General features: G+C 45.1%; 1 protein-coding gene across 2 annotated transcripts in view; it reads right to left on the bottom strand.

The window, feature by feature from the left end:
- Window positions 1–25,438, bottom strand: part of LOC124617721 — a 422,320-nt gene that overhangs the window by 218,114 nt on the left and 178,768 nt on the right. For both annotated transcript variants that reach the window (XM_047145289.1, XM_047145288.1), the window contains exon 2: window positions 23,375–23,454. The gene's annotated coding sequence lies outside the window, so the exon portion shown is untranslated. The remainder of the gene's footprint in view (window positions 1–23,374; window positions 23,455–25,438) is intronic.

Genomic DNA, 25,438 nt, shown 5'->3' with positions numbered 1-25,438 from the left:
TCCGCCTAGAGTGAGCAATGTAAACACAGCATTCTCTGAACCGAGGAGGTGATAGCTTTAATGCACCAGCACAGGACCGCACGCACAACACAGAAAGTACCTGAAGTTTACGTTCTATTTCCTGTTTGTGCAAATTAGCTAATACTGTACTCTGTTCGACATAACAGTCTAATTTCCAAACCATACGATGTTTTGATTCGTGAACGGAGAGATAGATGCACATCTTATAAAGCCCAAATCGCTTCTTGAAGACACTTCATTTACAATGAACACAACACCCATTACACACGATGGTAATGTACTATCTTTCTTAAATGCAAATCATGTGATTTATTTATTTTATTTACACCTTTAGTTCCGTAGGACCAAATTGAGGAGCAAATCTCCAAGGTCATGGAACGTGTCAGTATCTGAAATTACAACATAAAGGTAATAACAGAGAAAATAAAATGTTTATGAACCCAAAAAAATCAAGGCAAAAGTTTAAATAAACCTAATGAACAATATAACATAAGAATCAGCTTAATTTTTTAAGGAACTCCTCAACAGAATAGAAGGAGTGACTCATGAGGAAACCCTTCAGTTTCGATTTGAAAGTGCGTGGATTACTGCTAAGATTTTTGAATTCTTGTAGTCCTCATTGAAAATGGATGCAGCAGTATACTGCACACCTTTCTGCATAAGAGTTAAGGAAGGGCGATCCAAATTCAGATTGGATTTCTGCCTAGTGTTAACTGAGTGAAAGCAGCTATTTCTTGGGAATAAGCTGATATTGTTAACAAGAAACGACAGTAAAGAATATAGATACTGAGAGGCCAATGTTAAAATACAAAGACAAGAGGTTCGCGAACTTACACCATTTGTTGCCCGAACTGCCCGTTTCTGAGCCAAAAATATCCTTTTAGAATGGGAGGAGCTACCCCAAAATATAATGCCATTCGACATAAGAGATTGAGAATATGCGAAGTACACTAATTTTCATTTTTAACAATCACTTACTTCAGATATCATTCGCACAGTAAAAATAGCAGCATTTAAGTCTTTGAAAAAGATCCTGAACGTGGGCTTTCCAAGACAGCTTACTATTTGAACACTAGAAATTTGAACTGTTTCAATCTCGGAGCTTTCGTCACAAAGCAGGTCTTGAGTCCAGACGAGGTCCGTTGAACATGTTGTGGATGGCCCACCATCAGCATTGCTACGGTATGCGGTGGTCACAGTACTGTGTTCGTCAACTTTCTGGTCATGTCCTCAAGATAAAGATGTAGCTGCAGTAGCTCCACTATTTTCTGTGCCCATTCTGTGAAATTAAAACGTCGGGTTTTGTTGAATTGTTTTTAGAAATTGTAAAAATAGAGCCTCACTGTTATTTAGTGTTCGTTTATTTTCTACAAGCCATGAACGTATGTGATGAACTGAACAATTTGAAGCGGATCCGATGTTACACACAACATCCATTACTATCAAGCTAGTGTCATCGGCAGTCAGATATGAATCAATCAATCCATTCCAACATACACAGCCTCACAAAACAAATGAAGCACATAGAAGTGAGGAGAAGACGAAGTGAAGCTTCACGGATTGAGAGGGTACTTGATGTCATTACAGATATGACAGTACTGAGCCATATTTACGAATAACTTGGTAGAATGAGCACGTTTATCAGCAAGACGTTGCAACCTCTTTGGATGCATGCACAGATTCGGCCGGGAAGCGTGACATGAAGTCTTTGTATCGTCTTCTGACGCTAATTGGCCCACAACTGTTGCAACTGGTTCTCGATATCCTCGATAGTGCCACTGAAATATAGTTGACGTCTCTCATGTGGGACAGATTCGGGGATCATTTGGCCACTGGAATACATCACGGATACAGCTCATAAAGACAAGTGCCACTTGAATTGACACCAACAGCTGTACTGTAATCCAACGTCGTTTATTCCAAATATACTTCTAGTTTCGATGCGAGAATGCATCATTTTCAAGCCCCAAGCGTATTCTGCCATCAACGTACAAATCACAATGACAAAGATAAAAAAGTCTTCAGACACAATACAACTCACTAAGCATGTTACGCCACCACGTGCAACCAACAAAGTCCAGTGTAGCGAAGCAAAAATCAACTGGATTCCGTATCGCCCAGTAACATCCACGCCAGTGGTCAGACGGCGTCTGTTGGATTGCCAGAAAAAAGGAGAGTAGTGGTACATGATTCCCTCTGCCATGCACCATACGGGTGTAGATGTACTGGTCTTAAAGCTGTAGCAAATAAATTTGTATTTACGCTGCCAGGAAAAAGAAAGTTAGTACACCTGGAAAGACATTGTCGATTTTGATCCAGTGACGACATATACCACCAGTGGTATAGTAGGTGTACTGATAATGTTCAACGTCGTGCGCCAACAGATAGCGTACTGGCATAGCTATCAGAGCGGCATCTATGTCTGCCGTTTAATAGGGAATGCTCACAACGAGAAGGCTCAGAGTGGTGCAAATGTGAAGCAAGCAGGCAACCATGGCACGGAGACGCACTCGTGTTTCCCACAGCCAACTGAGCGAGTTGTCGCCTTCCGAGTAGCGGGATGGCCCTTTCGGAGAGTTGCTACGGAAGCTGGACGCGACGTGTCAGCTGTGCAACGATGTGGTATCAGTGGTCGCGTGAACATTCTCCCACCTGTGGATGAGGTTCTGGACGTCCACACAGCACAGACGGCCTCCAGAACCGTCATACTGTAAGGGCAGCAGTGGAAGATCTTACGGCTACCGCAGCACGGATAAGAGGGCTTGTGAGCTCAGACATGTCAACACGAACAGTTGCGAACAGTTTATTAACAGTGGGACTTCGGACACGCACACCTCTAGCCCGACTTTCACTCACGCAACTGCGTCGAGATGCATTGGCCGGCTCGACTGAGGCCATCAGAGGATTGCTTGGAAGATGGAATATTGCGCCATGATGAAAGTAGATTCTGCCAGTGATAGTCATTTTCGCGCATGACAGGCCTGGTGAGTTCTGTCTCGTAGAGGTATTCACCTGAGACGAACTGGCCCCGCCCAGGCCTAATGGTCTGGGGTCCGATAAGCTACAACGCTCGTTCACCATTGTCTCTGGAGAGGACGCTAACCAGCGCTCGGTACGTGCAGAATGCTGTCAGACCCTTCTCTTGTCTTTTGTGCAACAGGGAGGTAATTTGAAACTTCCTGGCAGATTAAAACTGCGTGCCCGACCGAGACTCGAACTCGGGACCTGTGCCTTTCGCGGGCAAGTGCTCTACCATCTGAGCTACCGAAGCACGACTCACGCCCGGCCCTCACAGCTTTACTTCTGCCAGTATCTCGTCTCCTACCTTCCAAACTTTACAGAAACTCTCCTGCGAACTTGCAGAACTAGCACTCCTGAAAGAAAGGATACTGCGGAGACATGGCTTAGCCACAGCCTGGGGGATGTTTCCAGAATGAGATGTTTCCAGAATCTCATTTAGGGAGGTAATTTGTTGTTCCAGCAGGGTAATGCACCCCCACACATTGCCAGTGAAACTCAACGTGCTCTGCAAGATGTGCAGCAACCTTCCTGCCCAGCACGTCTCCAGATTGTCTCCAACCGAGCACGTGTGGGATAAGATGGGACGAGAAGTGATTCGTGCGACTCGTCAACTAACAACTCTTACAAAACTATGTAAACAGATTGAACGGTGGTGGCATAATCTATCCCAGGACAGTATTCACCATCTGTACCATCGATTGCACGTCACAGGCAGCGCTTGCATTACCGTCCATGAAGGTTACACCACATGCTTTATTTCTAATGGTTCTTTCAGCATGGGGCGATAGCTGGTGAAACGCGTATGTATTCAGTACCAGCGATGGCGAGGCATGACAGAATCTCTGACCAGAGAGTTATTTATCGTGTCTAGTCTGCGCTTGACTGCGCGAGAGTTCAGTTGCGAGTAGGATGTTGTGTGGAGTGGGCAGTCGCGAGAGGAAGTAGTCAGCCGACTGCAGTAGTCAGCCGACTGTAGTAGCGAGTGGACGGTAGTACAGAGCGGGCGTCGGCATGGGTCGGCGGCGTGCGCCCTTTACATTTCTGGTCAAGGTTTGGGACGAGGTATATTGTTAAATAAGGTAATGAAGCAGCATTGCGCACATCTGATAATGTAATGTATGTTAATTGTAATTAATTTGTTCAAGAAATGCCCCAATAATAATTTTGTTTTCAAAGCAATCGTTTTAAAGAAAAGAATCATTCCAATTGAAACAATATTTCCTATGCTTTTCCTCCCAGAATCAATTTATCAGATTAATTATTGAACAGGGCCTAAGGTCAGCGATGCTGCCCTATTATTGTGGGTTTAATGATTAATGTTCATTTCTCAATTTTTGTGTCGAGTTTACATTTGGGTCATTATTATTCTATAATTTTTGTGGGGACCAAACATTTGGCTCGTTTTCATTATCATAGACTTTTCTTTTATTTCTGCTGGGAGGTTACGTTTAGCACGATGCCCATTTACATTTAATTATTGTCCTACAAAAAAAAAAAAAAAAAAAAAAAAAAAAACTCTGCGGGGAGGTTACACTGGTCTCTCCGAAGCGCTTGTACTATTGATATGTAAATATAACGGTTTCATGTACTCCATATGCACTGTTGCAATAACAGATATTGAGTGAATTGTAAATCTCTGAAAGTGTGTACTAATTTTTCTTCCGGCAGTGTATTGTCCATACACGCTGATTTGCGTAGACAGCGGGACACGAGTATATCGTAAACTACGTTGGGGCTGCATGGAGCACACCAAATGCGTACTGCTTAAGCAGGTAGCAAAGATTTTCTAGTGTGTGAGACATTTAGATGGAATGAAATTGGGCATCTGTTACGTCTTTCAATGACAATCACCAGCAAATCTGTTCTCCAATCTTGTGTATCCATCTGTCGGGCCACAACACCTGACAGCGAACTGACCTTTAGCAACGTACACCCATGCTCATAAATTAGGGATAATGCTGATACATGGCGAAAAACCGCTCTGGTGGGCGGTTTGCGGGTTTAAATCACCTCGGGGTACGGCCATGCTGTGCATTTGACCTGCGGTCGTCGCACGGTGGCGATGGCAGCAGTCCACACATTCAGAGGTGCGTTGGTGCATGTCAGGGTACGGTGCAGCGAGTAAGTGTGCAGACGTTTTCAGACGTGCTAATGGTGACTGTGTGTTGAAAATGACTCACATTCATGCCCGAGGCAGGATGCAGGATTCGAACCTGCGACCGTAGCGGTCGCGCGGTTCCAGACTCAAAGAACACATATTGATGACGTTATGAGGGGTAGAATACTAGGGCGACTGGAGGCTGGTTACACACAGCAGGTCGTAGCACAGGCCCTCCGTGTGCCACATAGTATGATCTCAAGATTATGGTAACGACTCCAGTAGACAGGAAACGTGTCCAGGCGCTACAGCACAGGACGTTCACAGTGTACAACACCTCAAGAAGACCGATATCTCACCATCAGTGCCCGCAGACGGCCGGGTAGCCTTGGGAGCTTACCGAAGCCACTAGAACAGTTGTCTCCAGACACACAGTCTACAGACGACTGAACAGACATGGTTGATTCGCCCGGAGACCTGCAAGGTGCATTCCACTGAACTCTGGTCACAGGGGAGCCCGTAAAGCCTGGTGTCAAGAACACAGTACATGGTCATTGGAACAGTGGTCTCAGGTTATGTTCACAGACGAGTCCAGGTATAGCCTGAGCAGTGATTCTCGCCGGGTTTTCATCTGACGTGAACCAGGAGCCATACACCAACCCCTTAATGTCCTTTAAAGGGACCTGTATGGTGGTCGTGGTTTCATGGTGTGGGGTGGGATTATGATTGGTGCTCGTACAAGCCTACATACCTTTGACAGAGGAACTGTAACAGGTCAAGTGTACCGGGACGTCATTTTGCACCAGTATGTCCGCCTTTTCAGGGGTGCAGTGCGTCCTACCTTCCTCCTGATGGGTGATAATGCACGGCCCCATCGAGCTGCCATCGTGAAGGAGTATCATGAAACAGAAGATATCAGACGAATGGAGTGGCCTGCCTGTTCTCCAGACATAACCCCATCGAGCACGTCTGGGATGCTCTCGGTCGACGTATCGTTGCACGTCTTCAAACCCCTAGGACACATCAGGAGCTCCGACAGGCACTGGTGCAAGAATGGGAGGCCATACCCCAGCAGCTGCTCGACCACCTAATCCAGAGTATGCCAACCCGTTGTGCGGCCTGTGTACGTGTGCATGGAGATCATATCCCGTATTGTTGTCGGGGTACATGCGCAGGAAACTGGCGTTTTGTACCACATGTGTTTCGGGACTTACAGATCTGTGTCGTGTGTGTTCCCTATGTGCCTATGCTATTAGCGCCAGTTTTGTGTAGTGCCAAGTTGTGTGGCACCACATTCTGCAATTATCCTTAATTTATGAGCATGAGTGTAGTTAACTATCACGTATGAAACCTCCTGGCTGATTAAAACTGTGTGCCGGACCGAGACTCCAACTCGGGACCTTTCCCTTTCGCTAGTAAGTGCTCTACCAACTGAGCTACTTTACGACGAATCAGGACCCGTTCTCACAGCGCCTGTACCCCATCTCGTAGAATCCAAACTTCACAGAGACTCTCTTCCAAAACTTGCAAGACTAACACTAGTGGAAGAAAAGATATTGCGGAGAAGCGGCTTAGCCATAGCCTGGCAGATGTTACAGAATGAAATCTTCTCTGTACAGCGGAGTGTGCGCTGATTTTAAACTTCTTGGCAGTTTAAAACTGTGTGGCGGAGCGAGACTCGACTCAAGACCTTTGCCTTTCGCAGTGCTCTACCGACTGCGCTACCCAAGAACGACTCACTAGCCGTCCTCACAGCAGATGAAGTACTGGCGGATCTAGAGCTGTGAGGATGTGTCTTGAGTCGTGCTTGGTCACACAGGACGTGCTCAGTCAGTAGATCTCTTGCCCGCGAAATGCAAAGGTCCCCATTTCCAGTCTCGGTCCCGTACACAGTTTTCATCTGCCAGTAAGTTTCATGTAAAAGCACACACCGCTGCAGAGTGAAGATCTCATTCTGGAACTACCACATAGTTCCCGAATACTAACACCTGTCGTCACGGTAAATTTCGTAGCTCTTAGCCTAACCGGCTCCGTTCATAACCCACCTAGGAGGACTAGGAACAGACCGATCCATGATGTACTGGTCGAAAAAGAAAGTGCTTTCTCTCCAACCGGAAACTGGCTCTTGCGCCCACAATAGCGGACAGGAAGATCATCCCCCAAGGCGCGACCAGGAAAACATACGTTACAGCACCACTGGAATAGAGGCTGCGGGTGTCCCCGCTTCCCACGTGCCACGAGAGACGCCGGGGGCTCTTCGTTTTGTGCCGTTACTTAATAGAACGGAGAGCGCCGTGTATTTTTAACCAGAGCCGCACGGGCGGATTCCTCGATAACGGCGGCGCGGCCGCCTATGGCAGGCAGCTGCATTCCGCCGGCGTGCCGTGCGCTCCTCTCCGGATACACATCTGTTTTCTGTGCGTTCCTACACTTGGCGGGTGCGTACACAATGGCTGCTCAACATCCCATCCTGTGTGTACGCCGGAGCAGATCTGCGGAAACATGCCACCTATCTCAGTCGTGTATTCCCCCTCGTATTCCAGACCAGGGGAGCACGTGCTGCAGCCGCTCTTGCGGAGCTCGCCAGTAGATTGTCAGCAAACATACCGGCGTTAGCAGCTCCTGGCGCTTACTCGCTTCTCAACTGTGTTCCCTAGGCGATAGATTTATCACATTCTGAATGTGATCCTATTGCATGCAATTCTGTAGCGTTCGAGATAATGCAAAAGAGGGCACTTCACAACAGAACAACGAGGAAATTGGATTTGTTTGGGTACGCCGGCCGGTGTGGCCGAGCGGTTCTAGGCGCTTCAGTCTGGAACCGCGCGACCGTTACGGTCCCAGGTTCGAATCCTGCCTCGGGCATGGATGTGTGTATTGTCCTTAGGTTAGTTAGGTTTAAGTAGTTCTAACTTCTAGGGGACTGATGACCTCAGCCGTTAAGTCCCATAGTGCTCAGAGCCATTTGAACCATTTGTTTGGGTAAAGCGCCATTGTGGCTTGCGGGATAACGAACAGACTGCCAGGCGGGAACAACATGGGCAGTCACGAGTAGGACAAGGTCTTGAAGACTTCTTTGCCACATATTTTCTCTCTAAACAAATCTGCACAGATTCAGTTTTTTAAAGGACCGCATCACGGAACCATCCTGTACTTCTACATGTACAAGGCTACTTTTGCAACTCACACTTAAGCGAATTTCCTTTACCTCACTTCTATGGTCACAAATTATTATCTCATCAGACTACCGGTTTCGGTCTATAACGACCATCTTCAGATATGTTTTATAAAAACATGTCCTAATATATGGAGCCACAGTGGCTCATGTTTTCATAAGACCATCTGAAGATGGTCATTATAGACCGAAACCGGTAGTCTGATGACATAAAAATTTGTGACCATAGACATGAAGTAAAGAAAATTTATTCTACTTTCGGGTCACTGTTCAATTCGTGAATGTCATAACGAAATGCTTGGTAGAGGGTTTATCGAACCAACTTCACACTAATTCTCTATTATTCCACTCTTGAACAGAGAGCTGAAAAAGCGAACTTCGATATCTTTCCGTGCGAGCTCTGATTTCCCTTATTTTATTATGATGTTCGTTTCTCCCTATGCTGATAGGCGTCAACAAAATATTTTCTCATTCGGAGGAGAAACTTGATGATTGAAATTTCGTGAAAAGATCCCGCCGCAACCAGAAACGCCCTTGTTTCAGTGAAGTCTCTCTTCCCTATTTCTCAATAATACAAACGCGCTGCCATTTTTTAAACTCTTTTCGATGTATTCCGTTAATCTTGTCTGGTAAGCGTCCTAGACCGCGCAGCAGTACTCCAAAAGAGGACAGACAAGCGTAGTGTAGGCTGTCTCTTAAGCAGATCTGTTGCATTTTCTAAGTGTTCTGCCAAGAAAACGCAGTCTTGGTTCGCCTTCCCCACAACATTTTCTTTGCGTTCCTTTCAATTTAAGTTGTTCGTAATTGTGATGGCTCGGTATTTAATTGAATTCGCGGCATTTAGATTTGATTGATTTACCGTGTAACCGAAGTTTAACAGATCCCTTTTAGCACTCATGTGGATGACCTCACACTTTTCATTATTTGTCAATTGCCAATTTTCGCACCATAAGTATATCTTTTCTAAATCGTTTTGCAATTTGTTTTGATCTTCTGATGATTTTACCAGACGATAAACGACAGCATCATCTGCAAACAACCTAAGACGGCTGCTCAGATTGTCTCCTAAATCGTTTACATAAATAAGGAACAGCAGGGGCCCCATAACACTACCTTAGGGAACTCCAGAAATCACTTCTGTTTTACTCGATACCTTTCCGTTAGTTATCACGAATCGTGACCTGCCTGACACATCTGGCAGTACGGAAACTATTTGAAATACCTTGTCGATAGCACTCAATACTTCGTGTGAGTAAAGAGCTAGTTGTGTTTCAGAAGAACGATGTTTTCTAAATCCGTGTTCAGTATGTGTCAATAGACTGTTCTCTTCGAGGTGATTCATGGTGTTCGAACAAAATATATGTTCCACAATCCCGCCGCATATCGACGTTCATGATATGGGCCTGTAATTTACTGGATTACTCATACTGCCTTTCTTGAAGTTTGGTGTGACCTGTTCAATTTTCCAGTATTTGGGTACGGATCTTTCGTCGAGCGAGCGGTTGTACATGATTGTTAAATTTGCAGCTACTGCCTCAGCACACCTTGAAAGGAACCAGACTGGTATACAATCTACACCAGAAGCCTTGCCTTTCTTAACTGTTTTAAGCTGCTTCACTACACTAAGGATATCTACTTCTGAGTTACTGTTCTTGGTTCGAATTCTGGAACATTTACTTCGTCTTCTTCGGTGAAGGAAGTTCTGAAGGCTGTATTTAGTAAACCTGCTTTTGCAACACTGTCATCGATAGTATTTCCATTTTTTCCATTTTTAGTGACAAACTTGCGATTCGAATTTATCTCGTGCCTGTGTGATAATGTCGTTGTGTGACTAAACTAGAGTATGTGCCATATTTTGGAGATGGCTGAATGATAGAAAAAACCAGAGCCAATAAAACAGTTTAACACAAACCTATTACTCTGTCGTAGTAGGAGAGGTGATACTCCTACGTGGCGCCACCCTGGTGGTGGATAGGGAGGTCTTAACCAGTTTATGGGCGCACTTAAGAGAAAAACAATAGCTCTCGCGGACCAAACATACTCTCTTCGGTTAACAACCGTAGTTGTAAATCGGAACTAGCTCCAGCTAAGGTTAATTACCCTTGACACTCAAATATGGAAAGGTCTTTTAGGATAAAATATCACTGTCAGGGCCAAAAAGGCAGGCAAAACCTACATCAGATTTGGTGGGTATCCATCTAGAAGACAGCAACAAACCCGAGCATTTGCAATGACTCAGTTGCATACTGACAGGCAAAAAGAAGATTCAACAGAAGCAAATAGATTGTATAGCAACGAACAACAGAAACTCTCTACTTAAGAAAACTCAAGAATTTCACACATGAATTAAAATTAAACTTAACTCCTCCCGAATAGGCCATGACGGCCCAACGGCACCGACCGCCCGCCATGTCATTCTCAGCCCACAGGCGTCACTGGATGGGGATATGGAGGGCCACGTGGTCAGCACACCGCTCTCCCGGCCGTATGTCAGTTACCGAGACCGGAGCCGCTACTTCTCAATCAAGTAGCTCCTTAGTTTGCCTCACAAGGGCTGTGTGCACCCCACTTGCCAACAGCGCTCGGCAGAGCGGATGGTCATCCATCTAAGTGCTATCCCAACCCGACAGCGCTTAACTTCAGTAATCTGATGGGAACCGGTACTGGCACAGATGAATTAAGTAAACTAAAAAATTTAACAGTGGGGCTTCAAGAAACGAAAAACACAAACGAAAAGCCACTCAAATCATAAGGATATAGAATTTATAATGGGACAGCAGGAAAAAGGGTTATGAAGCAATGTCCCCAATCTGGAACAGTGAACATAAAAATAAAAGATTCAGTAACTGATTTTCAAGCAATGTCACCAAGAACTGCTTCTTTGGCTTTTAAAACAATGAACAAAACCTACACAATTGTAAATACTCACGCCCCTACAAATGATAAGAAAAATTTAACAAAAACAAAGAAGAGGTAGGTAAATTTTGGGACCTTCTCGAAAAACTGTTAACAGAATAAATAAAAGAAATTTAAAAATATTTCTGGGAGACTTCGACGCCCAGCTGGGAAAAGAAACGAACTGTAAAGATGTAATTGGAAAATGGAGTTCACATAACTTTACGAGGTGCATTCAAGTTCTAAGGCCTCCGATTTTTTTTCTAATTAACTACTCACCCGAAATCGATGAAACTGGCGTTACTTCTCGACGTAATCGCCCTGCAGACGTACACATTTTTCACAACGCTGACGCCATGATTCCATGGCAGCGGCGATGGCTTCTTTAGGAGTCTGTTTTGACCACTGGAAAATCGCTGAGGCAATAGCAGCACGGCTGGTGAATGTGCGGCCACGGAGAGTGTCTTTCATTGTTGGAAAAGCCAAAAATCACTAGGAGCCAGGTCAGGTGAGTAGGGAGCATGAGGAATCACTTCAAAGTTGTTATCACGAAGAAACTGTTGCGTAACGTTAGCTCGATCTGCGGGTGTGTTGTCTTGGTGAAACAGGACACGCGCAGCCCTTCCTGGACGTTTTTGTTGCAGTGCAGGAAGGAATTTGTTCTTTAAAACATTTTCGTAGATTGCACCTGTTACCGTAGTGCCCTTTGGAACGCAATGGGTAAGGATTACGCCCTCGCTGTCTCAGAACATGGACACCATCATTTTTTCAGCACTGGCGGTTACCCGAAATTTTTTTGGTGGCGGTGAATCTGTGTGCTTCCATTGAGCTGACTGGCGCTTTGTTTCTGGATTGAAAAATGGCATCCACGTCTCATCCATTGTCACAACCGACGAAAAGAAAGTCCCATTTATGCTGTCGTTGTGTGTCAATATTGCTTGGCAACATGCCACACGGGCAGCCATGTGGTCGTCCGTCAGCATTCGTGGCACCCACCTGGATGACACTTTTCGCATTTTCAGGTCGTCATGCAGGATTGTGTGCACAGAACCCACAGAAATGCCAACTCTGGAGGCGATCTGTTCAACAGTCATTCGGCGATCCCCCAAAACAATTCTCTCCACTTTCTCGATCATGTCGTCAGACCGGCTTGTGCGAGCCCGAGGTTGTTTCGGTTTGTTGTCACACGATCTTCTGCCTTCATTAAACTGTCGCACCCACGAACGCACTTTCGACACATCCATAAGTCCATCACCACATGTCTCCTTCAACTGTCGATGAATTTCAACTGGTTTCACACCACGCAAATTCAGAAAACGAATGATTGCACGCTGTTCAAGTAAGGAAAACGTCGCCATTTTAAGTATTTAAAACAGTTCTCATTCTCGTCGCTGGCGGTAAAATTCCATCTGCCGTACGGTGCTGCCATCTCTGGGACGTATTGACAATGAACGCGGCCTCATTTTAAAACAATGCGCATGTTTCTATCTCTTTCCAGTCCAGAGAAAAAAAATCAGAGGCCTTAGAACTTGAATGCACCTCGTACAATCAAGAAAGGTCAAAGACATGTACAACTCTGCAGAGAACACAACCCTAAATCTCAATCAACATACTTCATGAGGAACCCAAAAAACTTGGAACATGGAGACACCCAGACTGGAGAAAGTGGCAGCTAGACCATATCGGAACAGACAAAAATTTTGATAAGGAAATATACAGTGCTAGAGTGCTGAGATGAGAGTAGACATGAATTCAGACCACTACGTAGATAAAATTAAAATCAAATGCACTTCATTGAAGGAAACAAATGAAAAAGCAAATAAAACAAGAAAGAGATACGACATATACCAGCTAATTAAAAAGGACAAATACCAACAAATTGCGCAAACCATTAAAGCAACAGATAATATAGAAAAACTGGCACCAGGTCTCAACAAACATGCCGAGAATCTAGCTCCCTTGAACCCACGACGAAAACAGCCATGTGACAAATACCATGAAGAAAGACACCGAGCCGGCCGCTGGTGGCCGAGCGGTTCTAGGCGCTTCAGTCTGGAACCGCGCGACCGCTACGGTCGCAGGTTCGAATCCTGCCTCGGGCATGGATGTGTGTGATGTCCTTAGGTTAGTCAGGTTTAAGTAGTTCTAAGTTCTAGGGGACTGATGACCTCAGATGTTAAGTGCCATAGTGCTCAGAGCCATTTGAACCATTTTTGAAAGATACCGAGCATGGTTAAAGTTTCAGACTCACAAAACGAAGAAAATGCAATCAAACCTTCAAAGTAAAGGAAAAAATCCACGCAAAGCATTAGGAGAATTTAGAGAGGATTCCATAAGGACATGAAACTTCCTGGTAGATTAAAACTGTAAACACGGGACCTTTGCCTTTCGCGGGCAAGCGCTCTACAAACTTAGCTATCCAAGTACGACTCTCGCCCCGTCCCCACAGCTTTACTTCTGCCAGTACCTCGTCTCCTACCTTCCAAGCTTTACAGAAGCTCTCCTGCGAACCAAGGATGTGCTAATGGGTATTACAGGTACCGATGTGTACAGCAGTCTGGACCACCCCGTCTGAAGGTCTCGCTGTACAGTGGTACAATATGCAATGTGTGGTTTCATGAGCAATAAAAAGGGCGGAAATTATGTTTATGTTGATTCCGATTCCAATTTTCTGTACAGGTTCCGGAAATCTCGAAACCGAAGTGATGCAAAACTTTTTTTGATGTGTGATTAAGGGGCAGGCAAATGAAAACGAGACAGATGGAAAAAAAAGTGAGTAAACTGTTCATTACTTCAAAAGTAATCGCCATAGCTGTTATTAAATTAACTCACTGTCAGACATGACGGCCACTGCCTTCATGGAAAAACGTTTACGGCTGCCTACGAAACTTTGATGGCACCCGGGCGTATATCTCTTCTGCCGAATCAAACAGATGGTTACGAATGTCTTTCTACATGGCTCCAAACATGCAGACATCGCACGGGGAGAGATGGGACTGTGTGGAAGATATCCAAGGGCTTCCCAGCGTAGTTGCAACAACCTTGGCAACATGTACATCGGAACAGGAAAGCCTGACAGAATCTTTCGCTTTTAAGGCACAGAGCAACGGTATTATCAACTACCAGTAATCAGCTGGTATACAACTTCATCTCAAAGATATGGATGTCTTGTCTTCCCTATACAGAAACATCGGTTATAATTCATTTTAGACGTATCGACATCGAACTTGCACTGGTACTAATCATGACTTACCCAGAAGTCTCCTGTAATTCCGTTTATAATTTCTCAACAACCAGCCTGCAGCGTTTCCTCCCGCGTTTCTCTTACCCACAATCGCCTGCGACTACAGCGATGTGAACCACCTGGCACACATTGGCGTAATAGCTGCTTCTGTTTTTCTTCCAAGAACGTTCCTTCTTCCGCCTCGCGTGCAACCTTGCTCGCGTTGTCTTGCACATGGCTTACTGCTGTGACAACACGCAGCATGTGCGTTACTCTTACGTGTGACTACTCGTCGGGCAGGATGCATATGTCTTTCCATTACGCAAACAGAAAAGTCAACTGCATCGTTAAGAAAGGTGTGCGACCCCTTGGCAATGTGAAAAATTTAAGCTTCTAAGTCAATGCCGTCAAAAGATACGGCTATATATGTCACAGTTTCGAGACTCGCAAACTTATTCGTCAAAAGCTAAAGATCAGGGGTGTACATCCCGCGGTATGCTATTCTCTCGTTGGTCCATTACGTTTTTTTTTCTTTTTTTTTCTCAGCCGTTATTGTTGGCAGTGTGCGGCCTAAATGGTTATGCAAATGCTTCATTTGTGTAATTTATGTATTTCGGTGAAATAAAATCATATAAAATACTTTGACATTTTGACTTATACTGCACCCACTTGAACACAATGTCCTCATTTTGGGACGCGTTGCATCCCCCCCGGAGGAGGGGGGGGGGGAACCTCGGAATATTTTATACATCTGATGAAAAATCGTAATTTAATTCGAAGAACTGGATAGCAAAGCCACAATTTTTTTCAGGAAACAAATAATTCGTGACCGAAAGGGTTAAACTGGAGGTTCCCATCTTGCTGGATAACTCGGGTAGGAAACTGGTGCGTCCTTATTTTTGGGTACAGCTCCAGTGTTTGGGATCCGCACCATGTCGGACAAAAGGAAGACATCGAAGCAGTTTAATGGCGAACTGCTAGATTAGTTACCGGTAGGCTCGAACAATAGACAAGTATTGCCGAGATGCTTCGGGAACTCAAATGGGAATCTTTGAAAGGAAGGCGACGTTCTTTTCGGGGAAAACTACTGAGAAAATTTAGAGAAACGGCGTTTGAAGCTGGTTGCAAAATCAATCTACTGCCGCCAAGGAGAACCAAGATACGGAGGCATACACACAGTCGGTGTTCCCTCGCTCTATTTGCAAGTGGAACAGGAATAGAAATGTTTAATAGTGGTACAGAGTACACTACGCCACAGTACGTGGCTTGCGGAGTACATATACTAAAGTGACAAACGTCGTGGGTTAGCGAAATGCACATATTGAGATGGCAGTAGTATCGCGTATACAACGAATAAAAGGGCATTGCTATGACGAAGCTGTCAGATGTACTCAGGTGATTCATGTGATTTTGGCCGCACGACGGGAATTAATAGACTTTGACCGTGCAATGGTAGATGGAGCTAGGGGTACGGGACATTCCACTTCGGACATCGTCAGAGAATTCAATATTCCGAGATCCACAATCCCAAGAGAGGGCCGAGAATAACAAATTTCAGGCATTACTTCTCACTACGGACAACGCAGTGGCCGACGGCCTTCAGTTAACGACAGACAGTACAGGACGTTGCCTAGAGTTGTCAGCACTAACAGACAAGCAACACTGCATGAAATAACCGCAGAAATAAACATGGGACGTACGACGAGCGTATCCTTTTCTGGAGTGTGGCAAAATATGGTGTTCATGGTCCACGGCAACAGACGACCAACGCGGTTACCTTTGCTAACAGCACGCAGCTGCTGGGCTCGTGTGACCGTATCGGTTGGACCTTAGACGATTGGAAAACGGTGGCGTTGTCAGATGAGTCCCAATTTTAGTTGGTAAGAGCTGATGGTATGGTTTTAGTGTCTCGCAGACCTCACAAAGCCATGGACCCAAGAAGTCAACAGGCACTGTGCAAGCTAATGGTGGCTCTGTAATAGTGTGGGCTGTGTTTACATGGAATGGACTGGGCCCTCTGGGTGAACTGAACCGATCATTGACTGGGAATGGTTATGTTTGGCTTGTTGGAGACAATTTGCAGCCATTCATGAAGTTCATGTTCCAAAACAACGATGGACTTTTTCTGGCGGACAGCGCGCCACCTCACCGCGCGACTTAATTGAAAGACGCACAGCACAATTCGAGTGAATGATTGGCCACCCAGACCGCCTGACGTGAATTGCATGGAACACGTATAGGATATAACCGAGAGGTCAGTTCGTACAAAAAATCCTACACCGACTATACTTTTGCAATCATGTACGGCTATAGAGACAGCATGGCTCAATATATTAGGAGAGTGCTTTCAACGAGCCCACGCGACGTCGACTACCTGCACTACGCAGGGCAAAATAGGATCCGACACAATATTAGGGCGTATTCCTTATGTCACCGCACTGTATGTAGATGTAGATGTAGACGTAGGCTAGCAACACGCTGACAACTGATGTGGTGTCCAAAAGAAAAACTTGAATCAGGGCATTGGGCTACACGAGATTATTATTATTATTATTATTACTATTATCTATATACATAATTTTAATTTTTTCATTAAGTAGCCATGAAGACAGGGAGTGAGTTTAGAGACGAGCTGGTAGAACGGTAAGAGGTTGGTAAAACCCATACGAAAGGGTGACAGAAATGATCGGGGAACTTAAAAATTGGGAATCTTGGATAGAGACTACTTACGCCTAGCGATAAGCTTCTGCGGAAATTCAGAGAATCTGAATTTAACGATGGATGAGCGACCAGCATACTGACACTAAGGTGCATTTCGCGTATTGATCTTGAGAACGAGAGGACAAACCTCCCCATCTCAGAGTAGCACTTACAATCTACGTCTTCAATTATTTTCTGCACGTATTCCAATCTCTGTCTTCCTATACAGTTTTTACCCTGTACAGCTGAGTGGCTTATGGACTGTTTATGTAGATGTCTACATAGTTACGACACCCAACATTTTACATGTTATGATCTTTGTCTCGTCCCCTATCCCCGTCAAACTGGATGTTTTAGTACGTGTCCCACTGACCTGTTTATTCTTTCCTGGTATGTTCATTGTAGTAGCTCTTCATTTCGCACTTAATCAGATCACATACCTCTGTACGTATTACATTCATATTCTTCTTCTTTGGGTATTTCTCAGCAGTTGACATTTCATGTGTAATGCCGTGCGCTCCATAAGTAAAGTTTCACAAACTTTATCCTCCATTGCATGTGAAAAGTTGAGACCAATCCGCCCCTGGTAGCTGAGTGGTCAGCGCGACGGAACGTCATACCTAACGGCCCGGGTTCGATTCCCAGGTGGGTTGGAGATTTTCTCCGCTCAGGGACTGGGTGTTGTGTTGTCCTTCTCATCATTCCATCCCCATCGACACGGAAGTCGCCGAAATGGCGTCAACTCGAAAGACTTGTACCAGGCGAATGGTCTACCCGACGGGAGGCCCTAGCCACGCGGCATTTCCATTTCCAGTTGAGACCAGTCTCAATCTGAAGTCGAAGACTATATTTTGACATCTTCCATGGTTCAGCCGTATGCTTTATTTTTGCTTCTAAGACAGGACGACTTTTCATTTCTTCTTTTGACGATATATCATTTGTAATGTTTATAAAGTTACCACTCTCTTTCTCACTCCTATTTATAGCTTTCTTTAAACCGTTTCGGTTTAAACTATACTCTGTATTAAGTAGGCTGAGGAGTCGATTCGATAATTCTCCACAGCTTCTTCACTTATTGCCAGAAGGACTGTCAAATGCAAAAAATCAGAAAATCTGCACTGGTTCTTGCCAGCTTTAAATACACTGTTTTAATCAGAAAAAAATGTTTTATACAATATACACTTAAATGATGAAAACAGACTTACAACTGTAAAAGTACACCTAAATTCAATCAACAAAAGTTAGTAAAATTTGTGTTACAAAAGTGTTTAAGTCACGTAAGAAGCATGATGAAATGAGGTGTGTGTGTGTGTGTGTGTGTGTGTGTGTGTGTGTGTGTGTGTGTGTGTGTGTGTAGAATATGAGAATATGTATGTATTTCGCAGACAACTCTAATTTCAATATGTAATGCGTAATTACTTCAGTATTATGTCTTCAATTATTAAAATAGAAAAAATTCAAATGGCAATCAATGGTTCTAATGGCTCTAAGCGTAAGGGACTTAACATCTGAGACTTAGAACTAGTTAAACCTAACTAACCTAAGGACATCACACACATCCATGTCCGAGGCAGGATTCGAACCTGCAACTGTCGCAGCAGCGCTGTTCCGGACTGAAGCGCCTAGAACCGCTCGGCCAGAGCGGCCGGCAAATGGCAATGAAATAAATGTGAAAAGGACTTGAGCACAAACATTTGTTACCTGTGCAATTTTATATCCATTCTGAAATTTGACACAGGCATCACTATTTGTCCTCTTCAACGAGAATAGTGAACCACGGTGATGTTTGATCCAGATTTTAAAAGAAACTGGGTAATACGCCGGCCGAAGTGGCCGTGCGGTTAAAGGCGCTGCAGTCTGGAACCGCAAGGCCGCTACGGTCGCAGGTTCGAATCCTGCCTCGGGCATGGATGTTTGTGATGTCCTTAGGTTAGTTAGGTTTAACTAGTTCTAATTCTAGGGGACTAATGACCTCAGCAGTTGAGTCCCATAGTGCTCAGAGCCATTTGAAACTGGGTAATATATTTCTCTCTTCTTTTCAGATGTTACATTGTTACAAAGCTCTTCAAGATCTGTCCAGACACAAAATATTGTCGATATTTTAGTTGCAGCAGTGTAGAGGGCACTCAAGTTATATACAATATTCCACTCTACAACAAGAACGAAGTAAATAGCATTAGGGACTACTGGGCAGATCCCATTTTGCAGGCATTTATCCTGTTATTGTTAGACGACTGAGTCAGCATATCAAAGCGGAGACTATAGGATTTGTACTTGCTATTCAAAGAATTCGGATTGCGAATCTAGTCCACTGTCACGTAAACCTTAAATCATGCAAATTCCATGCTGTCCTTTCTCACATGTTGATGGCATATAACTGATCGCAGCGAAAATTCTACCTAGGTTTATATGGTCAAAATTGGTTTAACCTAATCGAAGGATGTGTAAATGATTCTGGGAAGTTTGAGGGAAGATCACAAATAAATGTCGTTCGAGCGCTAAGTGCATTTAACCCGATACTATTCTTCAAAAATGGCTCTAAGCACTATGGGACTTAACATCTGAGGTCATCTTTCCCCTAAACTTAGAACTACTTAAACGTAACTAACCTAAGGACATCACACACATCCATGCCCGAGGCAGGATTCGAACCTGCGACCGTTGTAGCCCCGTGGTTCCGGACTGAAGCGCCTATAGCCGCTCGGCCACAGCGGCCGGCTACTATTCTTCATTCGAGTATGTTCTTTATATTATGTTTTGCTAATCGGCAAGTGAAACATAGCGCTGCTCATGCGCAGTTCGTCAAGGTAAAATAGGTCAATTGTTTCTGGGTCACGGGAAGAGAGATCCGGTCCCCAAGGCCGTTAACAGTGGTGACTTGGCGTGACAACTTCCCGAGCTCGGAATTGCCGAAAATTTGTGGTAGTTAAGCAATAAAGCGTTTCACCGGTCTCCCTGGGAAGTAGTTTAGCGCGCTGCCAAAGCGGCCTCCGCACACTACTCCGGTGCGGTTTAGCAGTTTCCTCACGTGTCTGCTCCTGTTCTTCGCTGCTTTCCGCCCTTCTCGTTGTGTTTATGCTGGACGCCAGATGCGGGAAGCCACGGCGCTGAGGAGGCAAAACACTTACCACAAAAGAAGGCGGCGAGGACATCTGCTCCTTTCTTCCGCAACTCGCCGAATGGAGCTCAACCGGGCATACTGCGAGCGGCTTCCTTTTGAGAGGGCGCTGGAAGCTCGTAGGAGGGGGAGAGTGGGAGAACGCTGTACGAGTCAAGTATATGGTCTCCAGGAAGGTGCTGAATGGTGGGCGTAACAGTTACTAACGTGAGGCAGCTGCCGCACGCGCCGCAAAGCTCCTGCCTGGTTGGGCCAGGTTCGCTGCCGTTTGTTCAGCTGGCGGCTCTCTTCTCATACACACGTCTTTTTTTCTGGAACGTGCGTTCCCGACTGCACAAAAGCAGAACACACATTCGCGTCAGATAAGTAATGCCCTGTCACTTCCCGGGAACGGCAAGACCAGTCCACACATTTTCCGCGGAAATCTTTTTATTTTATGTCCGGACTTCCGGCTTAAACGTGCTGCAGCCAGTAAACGGAAATCAGGCATATGGGACAGAAACTTAGCAACCTGTTTGACAAAACTGGAATTAATTCGGATCCCCGGTTCATTCGGACCTCTTTTAGGGTTTCATACATCAATTGGTAAAAACGGAACTCTTATACGACCACTTCAGTGTATATCTATTTGTCTGTCCAAATGTTAAAAACCTGTATTCTCCATAATGGGTAGACGAATCAAGCTGAAATTTATGTCACACACCAAAATCAACGGTGCCTGGGCAAACCAAAACACTGAAGCTTCAAATTCAACGCAATCTAAAAATACGTCATTTATGTCACATATTTTGATACTCGTAAACTCACTCATCAAACCCAACAGCGAACTTTTCATTGGTTTAGAATCATGAAATTTGGCAAGAAATAAGATTACACTTTACAAGAAAAGCAAAAAATCCGGAAATTGTTAATTTATTTTGTCATTTGTTATCAAACTGTCTGTCTGCCCGTTTGTCTGTTAAAGACTCCTTTTTCTCAGGAGCGAGTGGAAGAAAGTTGAAATTTGTATCACATACTAGGATAAATTGTCCCTTGGAGATGTTTAAAGTTTAAGCTTCTGAGTCAATGCAACCAAAAGATACGGTCATTTATGTTATATATTATGATACTCCCAAACTCACCCATAAAGAACTATAGGGTCTGATAATTCATGCTGCTGCAAACGTCGTCGAAGTGTTCGTGCAAATTGCTGTTGTCTTGCAAACGTCCCCATCTGTTGGTTCAGGGATCGAGACGTGGCTGCACGATCCGTTACAGCCATACGGATAAGATGCCTGTCATCTCGACTGCTAGTGATAGGAGGCCGTTGGGATCCAGCACGGCGTTCCGTATTACCCTCCTGAACCCATCGATTCGATATTCTGCTAAGAGTCATTGGATCACGAACAACGCGAGCAGCAATGTCGCGATACGATAAACCGCAATCGCGATAGGCTACAATCCGACTTTTATCAAAGTCGGAAACATGATGGTACGCATTTTTCTCTTTACACGAGGCATCGCAACAGCGTTTCACCAGGCAACGCAGGTCAACTGCTGTTTGTGTATGAGAAATCGGTTGGAAAGTTTCCTCATGTCAGCACGTTGTAGGTCTTGCCACCGGGCCGGCCGTTGTGGCCCCAGCGGTTCTGGGCGCTTCAGTCCGGAACCGTGCTGCTGCTACGGTCGCAGGTTCGAACCCTGCCTCCGGCATGGATGTGTGTGATGTCCTTAGGTTAGTTAGGTTTAAGTAGTTTCTACTTCTAGGGGACTTATGACCTCCGATGCTAAGTCCCATAGTGCTTAGACCCATTTGAACCATTTTTTGTTGCCACCGGCGCCAACCTTGTGTGAATGCTCTGAAATGTTAATCATTTGCATATCACAGCTTCTTCTTCCTGTCGGTTAAATTTCGCGTCTGTAGCACGCCATCTTCGTGGTGTAGCAGTTGTAATGTCAAGTAATGTAAATATGTATGACGATGCTGCTCTGATTTTGTGTTTATTTTGTGACGATGACACTGTGGCTTTATTATATTGCGAGATTTTATGAAACAGGTATGGCTCTTCATATTTCAGTTTTCATATCTGTGAAAGTAATCATTTTTCGTTGTGGCACATTTTATTGTCCCAAGACGTAATCTAGTCACTAGTACTATTTCATTTCCCTTGCTTCACAGCAGATTTGAAGGTCGTCATTACTAACCGAAACCGTTAGTCTAAAGACCAAACATTTCGTGGTCATTGGCGTAAAACAAAACAAAAAAAGGACTCATTCTACATTTCCTGGATCACTGTTTTAATGGTTCAAATGGCTCTGAGCACTATGCGACTTAACTTCTGAGGTCATCAGTCGCCTAGAACTTAGAACTAATTAAACCTAACTAACCTAAGGACATCACACACATCCATGCCCGAGGCAGGATTCGAACCTGCGACCGCAGCGGTCACGCGGTTCCAGACTGAAGCGCCTTTAACCGCACGGCCACACCGGCCGGCACTGTTTTAATCCACGACTATGTAGCAACTTGTGAAAATGCTTCTTTTTTTTCCTAAATACAATTTACTTTTTGGACTTGCTTCGTTGAATCAAAGTGGTGATTAATTTTCTGTTTCAAGCACAGAAAATGAACCGCGGTACCAACTTTACACTCGGCAGAATTTGCAGTCGATGCGACTATTCTGTACTCACTCTCCTGTTCTGCAGTTGAGGTCTGATAAATTGTGCCTTGTCCCGCAGATAACAGAGGAAACTGCAGTGTCGCCAACTGTGACAAATAGATGTCCCTTCCAGACACGTTATACGTGTGCCTTTCCTTTCCAGGCACACTCTGCAGTCTGTACAAGTTGTACGGCGCACTCCCCGACTGAACGTCGTCCTGGTGCGTGACGGCCGCCCATCCAGGAACAGCGGTCGCGTTAAGTTTCCGTGATGGGCCACAGGTTATCGCGGCTTAATGCGCGGCCGCCGTTAATCCCAGGCGAGTGGGTGAGCGCCGGCCGGCCGGCTGTTCCGAACAGCGCGCCATGCGGCGCAGCGCAGCGCCACGCCCACAGCCGACTGCCCACGGCCCGTCCCACAGAATGGCGCGCCCCGCAATTTCCGGTGCCCGGCGCGCTTTCAGCTCTCCGTAACGGAACTTACCTCGTGTTCAGCGGGTTCCTGCCGCGGCTGCTACCCACTTCCTTTCGTCACTTCCAGGTCGGTCGTACTGAGTCGGAAACCTGAAAAAAACAACGGAGAATGTCGTTTTGTTATCTATTCAGAAATAATACACTTTGCAGAATGAGATTTTCACTCTGCAGCGGAGTGTGCGCTGATATGAAACTTCCTGGCAGATTAAAACTGTGTGCCGCACCGAGACTCGAAGTCGGGACCTTTGCCTTTTGCGGGCAAGTGCTCTACCAACTGAGCTACCCAAGCACGACTCACGCCCCGTCCTCACAGCTTTACTTCTGCCAGTACCTCGCCTCCTACCTTCCCAACTCTACAGAAGCTCTCCTGGGAAAGGCTAACGTCCCGAGATGGAGTCTCGGTCTTCAGTCAAAGGTTACAAAACTTAGGTGGACGATACGAGGTGTATGCGAAAAGCAATGAGACAGACAACACGGCGAGCGATCTGACAACGCTGTGTTGTTCTACTTGTGTAGACCAGTGTGTTCATCCCTTCCTGCTGCTCAGTCCGACTTTCAGCTCCAAATGTTCAAATGATTGTGAAACCTTATGGGACTTAACTGCTAAGGTCATCAGTCACTAAGCTTACACACTACTTAACGTAAATTATCCTATGGACAAACACACACACCCATGCCCGAGGAGGACTCGAACCTCCGCCGGGACCAGCCGCACAGTCCTTGACTGCAGCGCCTAAGACCGCTCGGCTAATCCCGCGCGGCAGACTCCAAATCATTGATCTTCAGTTTTATTTTAATATGGTGTATTTCGATGCATTTAGGCTCATGTGTCTGATGCATATACATCAAATAGATGTGTGGTGTGTTTATCTTGGGGCCATAACCTTCTGTCACCAATTGTTCTGGAGCAACCTACACAGTCAAACCATACTACACTCTGCAGTGGTGTTCTGGGTCGCTTCGTTAGTGGTGTTGTGGATCTCTGGTTTGACACTGTACGTCACTTACGGACAATTTTCGACAGCAAAACAAGGTGTAAGATAAACATACGGCTGTTATATTTGGTGTATATTCATCAGGTACATCTGAAGATGAACTTAGAAGCCTCGAAATGATATTAACATAAAAATGAAGGTCATTTAATTGCAGTTTAGGCAAATTCATTCTTACTCTCTGCTTATCATACTACTGCATTCGCTCAATTTCGTCGACGAACGCTAATTTAAATATACCACCGAACACTTTTGAGAACAAGATCTTTTCTTTTTTTGGATCAACCTGAAAATAAGAATATTACCAAATCAAGCTCTTTTCCGTAAGCAGAGCGGTCTAAGTCGCTGCAGTCATAGACTGTGCGGCTGGTCCCGGCTGAGGTTCGAGTCCTCCCTCGGGCATGGGTGTGTGTGTTTGTACTTAGGATAATTTAGGTTAAGTAGTGTGTAAGCTTAGGGACTGATAACCTTAGCAGTTAAGTCCCATAAGATTTCACACACATTTGAGCATTTTTTCTTTTCCGTCGATCTTCTCGATGGTTTGATGCGACCCGTCACAACAATCGCAAATATACAGTATAAACCCATACTGCAGTGTCTTGTCTGCTTAAGTACTTGGAAACTCTGGAGCATCACCTATTCGCTAGGAAGTCTGACGCGTCACTATCTTTTAGAAGTTTCCGTATGAACTGTTTTTTTTTTTCTTAGTATCAGTGCGGAACTTTGCCTAAGGTTTTATTACATATTTGCTATTATGTCGAGCAAACGATGTGGTGCATTGCGACTGTATATTTCAGTAACGAGACGCGATCACTGGTGCCATCTATCAAAGTATCAACTAATCACTAAAGCTGGGGTAATGGCAACAGGTATACAGATGTGTAATGTGAGGGGAATCGTTGTCTAATAGCAATAAACTGCATCAATCTTCCCAGGCAAATGACTGCTGATGAAGCATACACCTCGCCTCCGATAGCGATCTGTAATCCCCCCCACCCCGTGTACGTCTGGGCAGACCTTGCCGTGTGCTGAGATTGGCAGCTGCCTTGGCCCGTACGCCAATTTCGTCCACGGGTAATTGC

The sequence above is a fragment of the Schistocerca americana genome, chromosome 1 (assembly GCF_021461395.2).
Source record: "Schistocerca americana isolate TAMUIC-IGC-003095 chromosome 1, iqSchAmer2.1, whole genome shotgun sequence".
In the NCBI taxonomy this organism is placed as follows: domain Eukaryota; kingdom Metazoa; phylum Arthropoda; class Insecta; order Orthoptera; family Acrididae; genus Schistocerca; species Schistocerca americana.
Note: the sequence above shows the minus strand (reverse complement) of the source record. Positions and strands in the feature narration are given on the sequence as shown.